The 12,721-nt window shown below is 39.6% G+C and overlaps 1 long non-coding RNA gene across 1 annotated transcript in view; it reads left to right on the top strand.

The window, feature by feature from the left end:
• Positions 1-12,721, top strand: part of LOC124735541 — a 524,395-nt gene that overhangs the window by 328,053 nt on the left and 183,621 nt on the right. The window contains exon 2 of the long non-coding RNA XR_007009445.1: positions 1,639-1,706. This is a non-coding gene — a long non-coding RNA (uncharacterized LOC124735541). The remainder of the gene's footprint in view (positions 1-1,638; positions 1,707-12,721) is intronic.

Genomic DNA, 12,721 nt, shown 5'->3' with positions numbered 1-12,721 from the left:
AATACTACATCCACTAGACGAACACTTTGCGAACGGTGGTTGATTGTATCAGCACGACAATGCCTCAGTGAGGCAATGGTTTGTAGACCATAACATTCCGGAAATACTGCGTCCTCCCCAGAGTCTCTGCCTGAATCCAATGGAACACATTTCGGACGTGTTACAAAGTCTTGGTTCGGCACACAGATTTAACCTGTCAAGGACGTCTACATATTCGCAGCCCTGTGCCTCTTGAGTGCTCCGAATTGTAGTGGTGTGTAACGGAACTATGTCGGTGCATGAAAGACAGCGTGCTGTAATAGAGTTTATTTTAAGAATTCGTTCACACATGGCGCACCCTATCCTTCAACACGACAGTGCCAGTCCAACACGTGCAGTGTGACAACTGCAGCAATCCCATCCTTGCGTTCACCGTCATCAATCATCCTCCATACAGACCCGAATGGGCCAAATTCAATTTATCTGTTTCCAAAACTTAAAGAACGCCTTAGAGAACTTCACCTTGCTAGTGATGAAGTGGTGCAAGCAGAGATGAGATTGAGGCTCCGAGAAAGAAGCCAAATATTCTACAGTGATGCTGTAGACAAACCGATCTCTTGATGGGAGAAATGTGTTCATCGCCAGGGCGACTATGTTGAGAAATAAATATGTAGATATGGAGAATAAAGAAGAAATGTGATAATAACATTTGTTTTACTTAAATATCTTCAATGGTTTTTCAGGTCAATAATTCTCAGGCATTACTTTTCTTACATAAAAGATTGTTACGACCAGTTTCCTGGGAATTATAACGTCGAAAACGGCGAAGCTGGTCGATAATAACGTGCTAGTGTCGTCATAACCTGTGGAAAGTGGTTAAGGTTGGTGAAACCACTAGTAGCAATTATGTAACGTTACATTGTGCAATTACACTTTGGGAAACTGATTAATATCATGACTCAGCTTGGAAATCTGAAGCATTTTATTCACATTTCTTCATTATAAACGCTAAAATGAGTCCAGTTATTGCAGTCAACAACTAATTTTACAGTGGTAGCACACTGGACTCGCATTCGGGAGGACGACGGTTCAATCCCATGTCCGGCCAACCTGATTTAGGTTTTCCGTGATTTCCCTAAATTGCTCCAGGCAAATGCTGGGATGGTTCCTTTGAAAGAGTACGGCCGATTTCCTTCCCCATCTTCCCCTAATCCGATGAGACCGATGACCTCGCTGTTTGATCTCTTTCCCCCAAACAATCCAATCCAAAAACTAGTTTTATTTATTTAATTATGGATATTGCAGTAAAGAAATAAATAAAAGAGTCGTTGATGTGTACAAACGCAATTGAGATACTATGTGTATCAGAGGTATCGAAGTCATTAACACAGCACTTCCTGGGCCAGTCTTATGCTGTCGACTTAAAGAAATCGGTGTGTTCAGTGCAACATATCACTTCTGTACACCATAGTTCTATCGTACAAGTCGCACTAGTGTGCCTCCCAAGTGAGTCTACAGATTCCATGCAGAGCTTTCGTTTTGTAAAGTTGACACAATATTACATTTTTCTATGTGTCTTGTCAAAGTACACAAATATATTTTAAAACGTGTTTCAGTTTAGCTGTGCTGATTGCTAACGGAAACATTTCTGTGTTTCAGGCGTACTGAAAAAGCAACGGATCGATGGCAGTTTTATCCTGAGGCCTTGTAGGCGGAATATTCAGTGTGTAAGTAGATAAATCAGATTCTGTTGTAAGTAGGCTGTTTAGGTTTTTATGTTGGTAACGCCACATAGTGGTCTGTATGAAAATCACTGACTGTGCTCTGTGCAGTCTGTGGCTGGTTGGGCTCATTGTTGGAATATTCGCGTATGTAGTGTTGGGCAGTTAGGTGTGAACAGCGCGTAGCGTTGCGCAGTTGGAGGTGACCCGCCAGCAGTAATGGATGTAGAAAGAGAGATGCCAGAGTTTTGAGAGGTCACTATAAACGGACGATCTGGACGTGTGTCCGCCAGAAAAAGGAAATTTCTAAAGATGGATGTCATATATATATATATGATGACTTTTGAACATTATTAAGGTAAATACATTGTTTGCTCTCTATCAAAATCTTTCATTTGCTAACTATGCCTATCATTAGTTATTGCCTTCGGTAGTTGGAATATTTTATTTTACTGGCAGTATTGGCACTCGCTGTATTGCAGTAGTTCGAGTAACGAAGACTTTTGTGAGGTAAGTGATTCATGAAAGGTATAGGTTATTGTTAGTCAGGGCCATTCTTTTGTGGGGATTATTGAAAGTCAGATTGCGTTGCGCTAAAAAAATAGTGTGTGTCAGTTTCGTGATGATCAGAATAAGTAAAGAGAGAACTGTCTGAGTACGTTCATTTTTGCTCAGCTTTTTGTAAATAAAATGACGTAACAGGTTTACCAGCAGAGTAATTCATAATTTTTTCTAAGGAGGGGGCGTTTCATTGTCATATAATTTCTCTTACCGGTTGTAGACAGACGTATTCTTCCAGAAACATACCGGTACTTGAGCGTTTCAACAATCACGTATCACTTGCCTAACTCATCTTACTGTTAGGGAATGATATCTTTTCTAGATTCCTTCTCCCCCTACAGGTTACTTGTGTATCCCTTACTAAATAAGAGGAATTTCGTTCCTCCCAACCACTACCAATCATCTCGGTCTCCCTCCCTCCCTCCCTCCTTCTCTCTCTCTCTCTCTCTCTCTCTCTCTCTCTAGGTGTGTGTTTGTGTGTGTGTGTGTGTGTGTGTGTGTGTGTGTGTGTGTGTGTGTGTGCGCGCCCGCGTGAGCGTATGTGCGTGTGGTTCTTATAATCTCCTGCACCAAATATTTTGTAAACTTCTGAGCAAAGTTCTCGAATATTCTGAAATCGAGAATGGGCGAATGATTTCAAATTTTCTTAAAAGACTTCCAGAGTTTTGCAACAGGATTCGGAGAAACGCCGCGAGTAATGAGGATAATGGTCAAGGGCAATACGTCAGTAGTGCGCAGATACGTGGAGAATTTGTGTCTGACGGGAGGCGCGCTTGAGTACTCAATGCAGTTGCGATGGCCACTGTCTCTGAATGGTACAGTGGTCAGAGCATCTGCCTAGTAAGCAAGAGACTCGGGTGCGAATACCGATCCAGCACAAATTTTCGGCTTTCCCCATTGACTTAGATTCTATTAGATTCAGTTTTCGTCCCATAGATCCAAAAATGAAATGACTCTTATGGGCGTGGAACATGTCACAAAGTATAACATAAAAAACCCAAGACATTTAAATATGATACCCACTTTCTTATCATTTGTCAAAATATGCGAATCCATTACAGTAAATTGGAACTTATAATATTTACAGAATTAATACACTGTCAGAATTAAACATGGTTATGCACTTCCAATAAGTTTATCATAATGTTGACTCTTGTGACCAAGTACTGCCAAAACTGAAATTCAACAGATATTTTTATTTAAGCTTATCCAACAGTCCAAATGAGCTGCCTGTCAAAAAGTCTTTCAGCCTCTGTTTGAACTGTGCTTTATCTGAAACCGTTTTTAATGGTTGCTGGCAGTTTATTGGAAATGTGTGTTCCTGAATATTGGACCCCTTTTTGTAAGTGATTTCAAGCCATTAACTACATTGTTCTTATTCCTAATACTGATACTATATGTTGAGCTATCGGCTGGAAATAGAGATATATTACTTGCAACAAATTTCATTAAGGAATTAATGTACAGAGAAGCAATGGTTAGAATACAGAGTTCCTTGAACAGGTTTCTACATGATAATCTTACATCACAAATGAGTCTTATTACAAGCCTTTGCATTCTAAAAACTTTTGCTCGGTTTGCAGAGTTACCCCAAAATATGATCTCATGACATTATAGAATGAAAATCAGCAGAGAACGCAAGTAATTTCTGTCCTAATGTCTCCTACATCTGACATTATTCACACTTCAAATATAGACTTTTTTTAGGCTCTTCAGCAATTCCGTGGTATGTCCTTCCCAACTGAATTTAACGTTGCCAACCTCTTCGTCTTCGATTAATGTTAATCAATGCCCGCTAGCTTCTACATGTCGTCATTAATTTGTGTCTTGTTTGGTAAAGGCTGCAGGATCAAAATACAGACAACTTGAGTCACGAAAGATGTAACACCACTTTTATTTCATGAGCTGTTACACAAATCGAAACACGGCAAATGTTAGAGCGTTGGGGGGCATATATTTTTTGTTTTGTTGATATTTTAGCGCTTCTGAGATATTGAAGGAAGTACATTTTTTTAAGTGGAGTCACATACTTTTTTTTTACTGCATTCGACAACTCTTGAGAAGACACAGTGACATAGCGTTTGTTAATGTCGACGTTCAAACTTGTCGTAAAAAAATTCGAGAACTGTCCTAAAATTTGAGAGCACGGTGGCCGGAATTGGCATTAGCGGTGCAGACACCGTCTAGCAGAGCTCTCGTGCTACGCTATGTCAGAAAGTCAACACATTTGCCTGTTTACTTGTCTGCACTGCAGGCCGCTCATTTCTGCTTCAACATTCATTGCGTGCAGACATGTACAAAAGCGAAGAGAAGCTGATATGTTTTATATGGCGAATGTAAAAGAAATACCGCAAAAACAGTACATCGGTCTAGGGCCATGTCCGACGTGCCAGGCCATTGCACGAATTATTAAGACGCTAGCGAGGACGGGGTGCTCGAACGTCAAAAAGAGAGCAATAAAGAGGACTGCAACTGACAGAGAACACGAAGAAGCTGTTCCGGCTGCGGCACTAATCATCCCGCACAGTTGTACGTGACACATTACATGGAATGTGGAATCAGCAAGACGAGTGTCATTCGCATCCTGCGTCGACAGCGTTTCCATCCTTAACATCTGACGCTACATCAGGCGCTCGACGACCGTGATTTCGAACGTCGTACAGAATTTTGTCGGTTTGTCGTTCAGCAGCTGAGAGACAGCCCTACATTTCTACCTACGTGTGATTTTTAACGACGAAGCAACGATAATGTAAATTTGCTTAACATGCATTACTAGGCATCCGAGAATCCACACTGGCTTCGTCATTTGCAACATAAACGGCCGTGGAGTGTAAACTTATGGCGCAGCATCGTACGAAATTACATTGTGGGATCATACTTCATCTAAGTCGTTCTAAATGGACATTCGTACGCACGCTTTCTAACGAACATTCTGAGGGCTCTTCTAGAGGAGGTGCCACTGGATATTCCACAGTGTATGTGGCTGCAACACGACGTCGTCCAGCTCACCCGTCCCGTGTTTCAACGCAGATAGTGATTGGGAACTTTACTGACGTTGAGTAGGACGAAATTCTGTTGTCAAATGGCCTACGAGGTCGCCCGTTTTCACTCCTCTTGATTTCTTTCTTTGGGGAGCACTCAAAGATGCCGTCTATGACGACGCCCAAACTACGCCTAATGATGTGTGTTGTCGAATCGCCTGCGCATGCTCTACCATATCATCAACTGTAATTACACCTGTTCATCGTTCTTCCGAACGACGATTGCAAATGTGCCTTTCAGTCCATGTTCAACAATTTGACCTCATGCTTAAATAAATCATAAACTTATTTTTTAGAAGACAATACTTATTTTACGTGATTTTGGGTATTACAAAATCATTTTCAGTAAGGTGTTTGTTCCATTTACGTGTGTACGAAATTGCATTGCAATGTAAATAAATCGACAGCGTGTACTGAACGCATCTGATAACACTTTCATTACGGGCTTACATTCAGAATCAAGATACGTTTCGTTAAGGAGAATGTTTATTTTTTGGTGTTCAGGTACTCATTAAAATATTTTAATAAAATGTTTAGTTTAACGAATGTATCCCACGTGATATAATTTAGAACAGTGCAGGTAGAGACAGTTGTCCGACAACAAGTAATTTATCCCTAAGAAATACAAAGCCAGTTACAAGAAAAGATAGGCCCAATATTCTTTGTAACATTTGGATATTTAATACCGTAGTTGCTTTTTGCACCGTATAAGACCTCCGTATTTTCGAAGAACGAACAGCTGATTTCTCTGTTTTAGCTCCGGTAAATCTTAAATGATAACAGAGATGTGAAATAGTTCTCCTTATAGCCCATTGTGATGAGCTACATTCTATCATAGGTCGTACTTCCATATATAACATTCGTAGGTGAACCTGCAACTAGGTCGTAAGTTGGTTCAGGTGGAAATGGGCCTGTATTCCTGTAGCGCAGGCCTACCTTATAACATAAAATTACGCAGTCTAGTCCGAGACGCCTGCTTGGCAGTGTTTGCACAGCAAATGCCGTTTCCGGCCACCATGATCTCGCATTACAGGAAATTTCTCTATTTTTTATTACAAGTTTCCATGTCAACATTAACAAACACTATATCACTGTAATTGTCTTCTCAAGAGTTACCGAATGCAATTATAAAAAGTTTATATTCCATTAATAAAAAGTAATTTCTTCAATATCTCAGCTGATACCAACGCTAAAAATATTAACCAACAAAAACATACGTGCCCCTCGACGCTCTGAGATTTTCCGAAAACCACTTTTAGATATGTGTAAGCGATCACGAAATAATAGGGATGTTATTACACCTTACATGACTCACCATTTATAACTGAGCTTGGCTCGCTTAAGTTTGATTGGGGCTGAAAGGAAATTATAAACGAAATATGGTGTTGTCAAAACTATGTTTTGTGTAATGAAAATTTAACTAAAATATCACGTTAATTTCGGTTATCAATCAAAAACATTACAGTCTGTAAATCAGTTCAAAGCACTGTATATGCTATAAGAAAATAAGAAACAAAATTTCGTACGATCACCTTATAATCTCTTACATGCAAGCAGCTACCAATAACGGTATACAGAGGATTGGAAATGAATGCTGAGGATTTATTATACGCCGATAAGTTTGGTTTTACAACAATAAGAAATTACGAAAGCAGTTCTGATGTGATACTCGATAATGGAAGGATGCTTAAGAAAAATCAAGACAAATCATAGATGACTTGGAGATCTTACAATTAATTTTTCCCCGCGACATTTGAATCTCATCCTTATCTACGATAATAATGGAAGCTGAAGATGAGAATTAAAATTTGTGCCACGTACAGGACTCGAACCCTGGTCTTCTTGCTTATTAGGCAGTTTGTGTTGGGGAGGACATTCGACTTGGGTAGGTCGTGCAGTAATGTTGATCATAGGGCTGCGGTTATGTAATGATCAGCATTTTTTCTAGTAAGCAGAAAGACCCGAGTTCGAGTCCCAGCCACGACACAAATTTTAATTCATTTCTACAGCTTCCATCATTATCATACAAATCATAGAGTTCGTCCACGTAGAAAAAGGGTCAACAGTGTAAGATGGAGGAATACGTTCTAAACATTGCGGAAAATAGGATTGATAATATACCATATGTAGAAGAACCAAGAAGGACCGATGTGACTGGAAGAGCAGAACGAGGTGCTCAGACTGAAAGGTGTAAGACAACTACGCCACATTTCTGCCCTTCTGTTGTCTGTACATCGAAAAAGATAAGACCAAATGATAAATAGTGCGAGAGTAACTAAGGGTGGAGGGATATCGATGATAATATTAACTGCTGATATAGCTCTTCTCAGCTAAGGAGAGAAGAAATACGGAATTTGTTGAGCGGAATTGTCGAATGATATGGAATATGAATTCAGAATAAAATGAAGGAGGAAAGTAATGAGGAGTACAGATATGAAAATAGTGCTAAACTTAATATGGTTGACCACAAAGTAGAAATTAAGATGTCCTGCTCTCTTGAAAGCAAAATATCCCATGACGGACTAAGCAAGGAGCGCACAAAAAGCTGTGTAGTCCGGACAAAAAAGATATTACTGTTCAAAACACGTCTGCTAGGATCAAACGCTTTCGATAATGAGAGGAATAAATTTCTGGGAATGTATATTTGTAGTACAGCATGTAGGATAGTGAATTATGAACTGTAGGAAAACCTAGAAGGAAGGGAATTGAAGCAGATTAGTTGCAGCGCTCTGTCATGCCTTTTTTACCCTTTATCAGCGATTTACAACCCCTCCCCTCCATCCCACCCTCTCCGATTACACCAACTATGTAATGTAGAAATGGCAGCCTGTCATGCTATTAACTTTGAATGTATAGACTTCCCACCTCCCTTCCTTCTCCTCTTTTCCATCCCTCTAAGCATCTTGGGTTGTTATCAAATGTTTATTTATGATCTAATTCATTGTCCAATTTGGACTACACGCTTCCTTATTTCTGTATTTTAGTGTGATACCCTTGATATTTATTACAAAAATAGGATAATTTATAACCCAAGGTGGCGTTCAATAAGGCTGATACTATGGTATAACAATCAAACATGGCTCTCCAAGATGGCGGATAGTCGATGATCACCAAGAGGTCAGCTATTGTATGAATCTGCTCCTATGACTTTTCTGTAGGCATAGCCCAGAGCAAAATGGCGAGAAATTTTAAAAAATCTAGCAAGTTACCATAGTTCTTGTCCTACCAAAAATAATTCATGCGCAGAGACTTGGCAGAAGATAACAGGAATACAACAAAATGTCGTTATTAATTGATTTCTGTCTTTTTAGGGGGCCAAGAATATCTCTAATAACAATAAGAAAAGAGTGGATAGGCATATGGTTGATCTGTTCCATGCCATGGGTCAGAGCTATGGATTTTAAATACTGACCTGAAAGAAGAATAACAACTGTGGAAATCTGTTATTTACGAAGCAGTGCCAGAATATCAAAAATCTAAAAGAAAACTCATGACGAAGCGAGAACCCGAATGAAAGCAGATGAAAGACTGATAGACAGAATTGAAAGAACAGACAGAACTGAAGAAGAATAACAAACTATTTCTCCACAGACTTTCAGACACTTCTTTCAAGTCATTCCAAGCAGAGCATTAGCCTTGTTAGAAAGTAAGGGTAGTGATAGTCCATCTTAATGCTTGCGAATAGGTGACCAGCTATTGTAGTTTACAACATTACGCCAGAAAGCTGCAAAATTTTACCAAATGAATTGGTTGCTCACGTTACAGTTGCATTAACGTGGAATTATCTGAGCCGTGGACAGTTTCAGGTTGCAAGTGGGAAAATAATACAGTCCAGTTATTGCAGAAACGAACGTACGGAAAAAAATGGGATTGTTGTTGGAGGCACCCGTCACTTTTCTGCTTAGCTATGCTAGTAGGCCTCTGAAAATTTCCGTGGGTGCATATTGCAACCTGTTGTGTTGTTGTTGATAGCGAAGTAACGTTCACAGCAAGCAAATTTTTTGCTTGTTTGTAATAGTGGTACATCATTTAAATCAAAATCATTGTAAATCTTCCCCGAAACATGTTCCCCTTGTTAATGAAATATTTTTTACGTAGGATGCAAGAAATGTTATCTTTTGAGGTTCGGTGAATTTTATCGCGTTTGCTGTCTGGTCACTCCTCTGCAAACATATACGGAACTCAGCCCAGAGTTTCACGTCTTGAGTGTGCTGATGTTCATTCCTCCTGAAAATATACGGGCTATACATCGTTTGTCAATTAATGAGCAAGTAGATTAAACAGCTTCCGAACATACAGTCGACATTAGCAGTTTGGTGAATGAATCGTGCTGATTCGGAAAACGAATATTCAGAACCAAATACTATTCATTGTGTTATTTGTTATTAATATATCGATAAGGATGCAAATTTCGTTATGTATCCTAACGCTCCTTAAAGAAAAATTAATGTAGCTAGAAAGAATCTTAAAACAGAGATTAAAATTCAGTGGGCAGAGGTATCTATGACAAGTTTCACAGACGTCTTTTTTCCCCTATATAAATGCAATGAAGGTTCAGAAGAACTGTTGAAAGGAGTAAATTACATCCTCAGCTGGAAACATGACTTCAAGAGAAGCAAACACAAATACGATGAGGGAAATGGAAATGAAAACCAAGACTTGCTTAAAATCGACGTAAGGAACGAAGCTGTAGTGTAGGGAGTAGAAGGACTAAAATTTATAGACAGATTAAAATTATGTGCCTGACCGTTTCTCGAACCTGACGTCTTCCAAAAAATTCGATCTAGTAAGCAAGATTACACAGGATGGCCGAATCAGAGAGGATGTCAGAATTATATTAGCTCAGGCGAAGAGCGGTTTCTTCAAGTTTGAGATCTAGTGTTATAAAGGGATTGAAGAAGTAGTTGCAGAAAGTGTTTGCCTAAATCACAGTATTATCTAGAATCGGACCATCAAAAATCCGAAAAAGAGGATGAAAATGATTCGGGGTGTGGAATCCGTAGGGTATACTTTGGAGTTCAACAGGAGTGATTAAGAGGGGGAATTTTATCAGTTAACGCCATAGGACACGAAGTGATACAAGGATGTAAAGATGTTAATAGAACTCGCAGGAGGTGGAAATCCTCGCGACTCTTGCTGGGAAGAGTGTAGATCCGATGAAACCTTTGAGGTGCGAAAGACGAAGGAAACAGTAACCCCTTTGTTCTAGAACGAAACTACCTCTATGTAGCTCAAAGTGCGCTGAAGAATTAAAACTGTGTGAATCGTGCCTGAATAGCTGCGCCAGTAACTGCGTTATCCGCAATAACGTGGGTTTAAATCCAAGTTCCAGCCTAATTCACAGTTGTAATCGTTCAGAAACTTATAATACCGATACTAATTTTGATGGTTTTGTTTCTGTGCTCTTGTTGATTGAAAGCTGTCCCAAGTTAGTTTACGTTCTAGCGTCCGCAACCCTAGGATGTAGTGCAGCAAATCTTCCAGAAACCCAACATTTGGTTATCCTTTTCAATTCCGTCAACGTCCCGCTGCTAAAATCGTAATTTACTGGCTAATATACGTTGTTTTGGTTCTCTCTGTTGTATTTCTGTCCTGTACCAACGTCCCGTACCAAGCATGCAGCTTTACTGTATGGTTAATGATGATGGCGTCCTCTTGGGTAAAATATTCCGGAGGTAAAATAGTCCCCCATTCGGATCTCCGGGCAGGGACTACTCGAGAGGACGTCGTTATCAGGAGAAAGAAAACTGGCGTTCTACGGATCGGAGCGTGGAATGTCAGATCCCTTAATCGGGTAAGTAGGTTAGAAAATTTAAAAAGGGAAATGGATAGGTTAAAGTTAGATATAGTGGAAATTATTGAAGTTCCGTGTCAGGAGGAACAAGACTTTTGGTTAGGCGAATACAGGATTATAAATACAAAGTTAAATAGGGGTAATGCGGGAGTAGGTTTAATAATGAATAAATGAATAGGAATGCGGGTAAGCTACTACAAACAACATAGTGAACACATTATTGTGGCCAAGATGGACTCGAAGCCCACGCCTACTACGGTAGTACAGGTTTATATGCCAACTAGCTCTGCAGATGACGAAGAAATTGAAGAAATGTATGACGAAATAAAAGAAATTGAAGAAATGTATGACGAAATTAAAGAAATTATTCAGATAGTGAAGTTAGCCGAAAATTTAATAGTCATGGGTGACTGGAACTCGGTAGTAGGAAAAGGGAGAGAAGGAAACATAGTAGATGAATATGGATTGGGGCTAAGAAATGAAAGAGGAAGCCGCCTGGTAGAATTTTGCACAGAGCACAACTTAATCATAGTTAACACTTGGTTCAAGAATCATAAAAGAAGGTTGTATACATGGAAGAAGCCTGGAGATACTGACAGATTTCAGATAGATTATGTAATGGTAAGACAGAGATTTAGGAACCAGGTTTCAAATTGTAAGACATTTCCAGGGGCAGATGTTGATTCTAACCACAATCTATTGGTTATGAACTGTAGATTAAAACTGAAGAAACTGCAGAAAGGTGGGAATTTAAGAAGATGGGACCTGGATAAACTGACTAAACAAGAGGTTGTACAGAGTTTCAGGGAGAGCGTAAGGGAACAAATGGTAGGAATGCGGGAAAGAAATACAGTAGAAGAAGAATGGGTTGCTTTGAGGGATGAAGTAGTGAAGGCAGCAGAGGATAAAGCAGGTAAAAAGACGAGGGCTAGTAGAAATCCTTGCGTAACAGAAGAAATATTGAATTTAACTGATGAAAGGAGAAAATATAAAAATGCAGTAAATGAAGTTGGATAAAAGGAATACAAACGTCTCAAAAATTAGATCGACAGGAAGTGGAAAATGGCTAAGCAGGCATGGCTGGAAGATAAATGCAAGGATGTACAGGCTGATCTCACTAGGGGTAAGATAGATACTGCCTACAGGAAAATTAAAGAGACCTTTGGAGAAAAGACAACCACTTGTATGAATATTAAGAGCTCAGATGGAAACCCAGTTCTAAGCAAAGAAGGGAAAGCAGAAAGGTGGAAGGAGTATATAGAGGGTCTGTACAAGGGCGATGTACTTCAGGACAATATTATGGAAAGGGAAGAGGATGTAGATGAAGATGAAGATGAAATGGGAGATATGATACTGAGTGAAGAGTTTGACAGAGCACTGAAAGACCTAAGTCGAAACAAGGCCCTGGGAGTAGACAACATTCCATTAGAACTACTGACAGCCTTGGGAGAGCCAGTCCTGACAAAACTCTACCATCTGGTGAGCAAGATGTATGAGACAGGCGAAAAACCTTCAACAAGAAGAATTTAATAATTCCAATCCTAAAGAAAGTAGGTGCTGACAGATGTGACAATTACCGAACAATCAGTTTAATAAGTCACAGCCGCAAAAAACTAACCCGAATT

The sequence above is a fragment of the Schistocerca piceifrons genome, unplaced genomic scaffold, assembly GCF_021461385.2.
Source record: "Schistocerca piceifrons isolate TAMUIC-IGC-003096 unplaced genomic scaffold, iqSchPice1.1 HiC_scaffold_1682, whole genome shotgun sequence".
Classification (NCBI taxonomy): Eukaryota; Metazoa; Arthropoda; class Insecta; order Orthoptera; family Acrididae; genus Schistocerca; species Schistocerca piceifrons.
This window is presented reverse-complemented; position numbering and strand designations above follow the sequence as displayed.